This window comes from Equus quagga, chromosome 14, assembly GCF_021613505.1.
Source record: "Equus quagga isolate Etosha38 chromosome 14, UCLA_HA_Equagga_1.0, whole genome shotgun sequence".
In the NCBI taxonomy this organism is placed as follows: Eukaryota; Metazoa; Chordata; class Mammalia; order Perissodactyla; family Equidae; genus Equus; species Equus quagga.
In genome coordinates this window covers 20,960,412-20,965,632 of record NC_060280.1, presented here as the reverse complement: position 1 = coordinate 20,965,632, position 5,221 = coordinate 20,960,412, and positions in this window count along the sequence as shown.

Here is a 5,221-nt window from a genome sequence, read left to right as displayed (position 1 = left end):
GGATGTCACCTCAGCATGGCCTGACGAGTGGTGCCATGTCCACGCCCAGGGTCTGAACCAGTGAAATCCTGGGCTGTCGAAGCAGAGTATGCAAACTTAACCACTCAGCCATGGGGCCTGCCCCATGTCAATGAAATTTTCTTAATATCATTTTATGGATTGTTTACGGCTAATGCAAAGAAAGACAATTTATTTCTATATTTATCTTGCATACTACATCTTGCTGAACTCATTTATTTGTTGCTATAGTTTTTCATGTATTGCTATATTTTTCTATACATCTATATTTTATATATATCATCATATTGTCTGCAAATTCAGATAGCTGTACTTCTTCCTTTACAATCTGGCTGACTTTTATTTCATGCTTCTTGCCCTTGGCGGGGGTTGGTGGCAGAAGATGAGGTGGACAGGTGGACCTTGAATGCCATGCTGGGGCAGTCACACTTACAGGGACACTTTAATTTGCTAGTTAAGAAGGTCTTCTCCAGAGTCACTCTGCATGTTGTAAATACCAGCTCCTCCTTTAACAAACTTTATCACCTTCACAAATGATGTAGCTCTCTAAGCCATAGTTTCTTTATCTCAAACATGGGCACAATACTACTCCTTGTCTCATAAAGTGTTTACAGGTTACATGAGAGAGGTGTCCTGGATACATTGACTGTCCTGATATTCCTTGAATAAGTCAAGCTCATTCCCACCATGGGGTCTTTGCACAAGCTGTTTCCTGTGTCTGTCATGCTGTCCCCCTAGATCTTTAAATGGTGGGCTGCTTACTGCATTGCAATCACCAAGTTACGTGTCAGTTCTGTAGAAAGGGCCTTCCTGACTCTAAAATCCAGAATAGCCACCTACTTCCTCACTCTCATACCACTTTCCTTTAATTCTCTTCATGGCACTTTTCACTGTTTGAGACAAGAGAGCTCATATTTGTGTTACTCCATGTTGTATTTCCCAGCCACAGAAGTGCCTGACACATCAAAGTCATTAATTAAATATTTGTGGAATTAATGCATTGCCTTTGAATAGTCACTTAAGCAATCTGTACCTTAGTTTCATTTTTTGTGGAAAAAGTAGAGTACTTCCAAAAAATCATCACTTTTTGAAAAAGCAATAAAAGTGCTTCCTAATTGCCTCATATATCCTAGTCTAACTGTTTTCTTACTACAAAACCAGATGTAGTTTTAAAATATTTTTTAATGTTATCCCACATATATAGTATACACTTATGTTGCCTTTAGGGAAGGAAGAAAGTTACACTAACAAGGAAAGAATGAAAGAGAGAGGGACAAAGAGAGAGACAGAAGGAGACAGAAACAGAAAGAGAGAGAGAGAAAAAGATCATTAACTCAATCCAAAAAAGGGAAAACATAAACACAAATTTAAATTTGAAATGATGGAATGATCATATTACAGAGAAACTGCAAAGAATTTTAAGAAAATACTTTCCTCAATTATTTTCAAGCAAATAAAGAAACTAGGTTAGAATGGATGAATTTCTGGAAAAAACTTATCTGACAAACATTTTTGACGTACCAAATATGGGGAAAATATGGAAGTCTGTCACAGAGCTAGTCTTCCCCTCCCCAAACAAGGGATTAGGTTAGATGGTTTCATAATTAACTTCATCTAGTCCTCAAAAAACAAATATTTCAAACCAGATTTAAATCAAGTTAGAGCCCAGATAATGATAAATAGCTTCTAATTTATGAAAGCCACAGAGGCGGTAGGTATTCTATGTAACTGCAATCTTATTGAGGACATTGTGTAAGGTTCTCATGCGGATAGTGGAAGATTTTAGATGCTGTAAGGGGTTCTAGGCATTTTGAGATCACATTGTCTAATGGTACAACTACATAGTGAGTGCCATTACCAACACTGTGGCAGGACTGAGACAGGGAGAGGAGAAAGAAGCTGGTGGCAGTCTTTAATAAATGAGAAGAAAGTGGGTGGTCAGCAAAGGACTCTAAAGACAATACTATATTGTTTCATAGCTGGATAATATTGATGTCAATGAAGGAAATGTTTTGTCATGAAGATGCAGATAAATGATTTAGAAATATGGTGAGAAGATAGGAGAATGTCAACATTGTGTGCTGGTGCCTGCAGAATAGGGCAGTGAGTAAATTCTCTTCAATACAGCTGAGAAGGAGATGTGCCCTTCCCAGACAACTAGGTTTAGTTACAGTGAAGAGGTAGAGAATGAATTCTGTGAAAAGTTGATGAGTGTAGTGGAGAGAAGATTCTACAATGAAAGCAAAATACTTTGAAAAGAAACCCCAGAAAAGAAAAAAGAATCCCAAGAGAGGGAGCATGGTATTGTACTGGAGTGAATGCAGCTGAGGAGAGCTCCCACAGGGCTTCCAACTGGGATTCAAATCACAGCTACGTTGATTATATGTGATATCAGAGCCTACTGAGCCTTCATGTCTCATTCTTTGTTCAACATTGAATTATAATTTTCATAGAGGTTCTCTGACCACACATTTCACAAATCTCACCATTCCATTTTCCCAAATGCCCCCTGCCAAGTGTTAAGTCCTCAACCTCTTCACATAATTTTTTTTAACTTTTTCATTTCATTAATTACTTTGAGTCACAATTTCGAACCATATCTAAGTTTTCTACATGAGCATCAAGGTTCAGGTCTCAAAAGGCTGAAAAGCCTCCAGAGCCAAGAGGAAAATGAAACTCTTGGGAGCACTCTGATGTTTCACCTGTTAATTTTATATATAAAGTAGATCATACAAAAACAATTTATTAAAATGTCTTTTCACTGAGATAAAAGTTATATTTTTATAGACTTGTACTAATTTCCAGTAAGGCTCTGATTTGTTTTGTAATTAGTAAGCATATTTCATTAAGTGAAAAAGTTGAACACTGAAACACATATTTTGCTACAGCCAACAATTCTTTTCAAGGTAACACTGTATTTTCAAAATAAAGAAAGGAATTTCGATTTCACTCTTATCAAAAATATGAAAACATCTGCAGTCAAAGGTTAGTCATGAAAAAACTGTAAGTTTGACTTCTAGAAATTTTAAGAGATTGGGTGGCTTATAATTAAAGCCGAATGAGATAGCTGAAGAAAACTAGAATTCACCTAGTTCTAGCGATCAGAGGACTTTTACAAAGAATAACTGAAAATGAAGAGATTTTTGGCTGGCTTAGAGGACAATAAAACCAATGCTCAAGTAGGTAGGAATAGTCAGAAACCAACTTTGTATCTTTTCATTCACAAAAACATGTTTTACATTATTCCAGGGATGAAATCATAAACACAGTTCATACCTTCACTGCCATTTGATGTTTTTTTTCTCCGTCTCTTTTTCATGAATCTCAGTTTGTCTCCTCTCATGTCATTGGGTTTGTTACATGTCCCTGTCCCCACAGACTCTGCTGTTCTCAAATCCAGTTGTAAAATAGGGAAACAGGAATTTACATGACAATGGATTTGGGGAAAAGAGAGAGTGAAGAGGGCTTGAGGAAAGAAGGAGTAGAGAGGAAGGAAGGTGGAAGTCAGAGAAGGAGCCAGTAAAGGAGAAAAGATAAATGTGAAGAGGAACAAAAGAGAGAAATCCATTGTTGATGCCTCAACTGTCACAATGTTCTGTGCCCCACATCCAGGAGATTTTCCCTCTTTGTCAGTTCTCTAACCACATGCTAAGTTCTTCTCTTAAGATCATAATTACCCAGTTTAATTCTAACAGTGAGTCAGAGGACATAGGTATCATTTTTATTATTCCCATTTTGTAGATAAGGAAATTAAGACTCAAAAATTCAAACCATTTTACACAATTGAAACAGATAATAACTAGAGGAGCCAAAATCTATCCAAAAACTAGCCTCTAGTTTGGATACGTACAGTACATTCCAATCTGGAGCTCACTCCAGACAACAGTTTTCCTGCAATTTCCTTTATGGCTTCTAGCTGAGAGAACTATTGTCTACATATGAAGTAAGAGTCCTGGTGTTTGGACAGAGAATTTTGACAGTTTGTACTTAGACAAATGAGTGACAATTTAACAGTAATTTTATACTCGTCGCCTCTAATAATATAAAGTAAGAAAAATGGGATGGAGAGAAAAAGGAAAGGGGCAGAACTGTGGCCAGGTGGTTAAGTTCAGGGCACTTTGTTTCAGTGGCCCAGATTCATGGGTTTGGATCCCAGGCGTGTACCTATATCATGTGACAGCCATGCTGTGGTGGTGATCCACATACAAAATAGAGAAAGATTGGCACAGATGTTAACTCAGGGCTAAGTTTCCTCAAGCAAAAAAGGTCAAAATAGGACGATTGGCCACAGATGTTACCTCAGGGCAAATCTTCCTCAGTAAACAATAAAATAAAACAACAGGAAGGAGGGAGTGAGAGAAGGAGCCAAGCCAAGGAAGAAGATAAATGTGAAGAGGAAGAAAAAACTCAGGAAAAAAATTATGAAGATTTGCCTCTATGTTTTCTCCTAAGAGTTTGATAGTTCTGACACTTATGTTTAAATCTTTCCTCCATTTTGAGTTAATTTTCTATATGGTGTGAGGTGAGAGCCCAACCTCATTCTTTTACTTGTGGATATCTAATTGACCCAGCACATTTGTTGAAAAGGCTCTTCATTAAGTGGTTCTGGCACCCTGTTTGGAAATCTATTAACCATGGACACATGGATTTAATTCTTGATTCTCAATTCCCTTCCGCTGAACTACTTATCTATCTGTAGATCAGCACACACTATCTTGAACTATTGCTTTGAACTAGGTTTTAAAATTGGGAAGTGTCAGTCTTCCAACTTTGTCTTTTTTTTAAAAAATGTTTTGGCAATTCTGGATCCCTTGTAATTCCATATGAATTTTAGAATCAGCATGTCAATTTCTACAAAGAAGCCACCTGAGCTTCTGTTAGGGATTATGTTCAATGAATACATCAATTTGGGGAGTTTTGCCATCTTAACAATATTATGTTCTCAATAAAGAACATAGCATGTTTTTCCATTTATTTAGGTTTTCTTTCATTTTTTTCAACAATATTTTATAGTTATAAAACTATACATTTTGCTCCAATTTTGGTAAATTTAATCCTAAATATTTTATATTTTGATGCTATTAATGGAATTGTTTTCTTAAATTACTTTTTGCATTGTTCATTGCTAGTGTATAGATATACAATTTTTATATATTAATCTTATGCAATATCATTGAGCTTGTTTATCAGTTCAACAAACTAT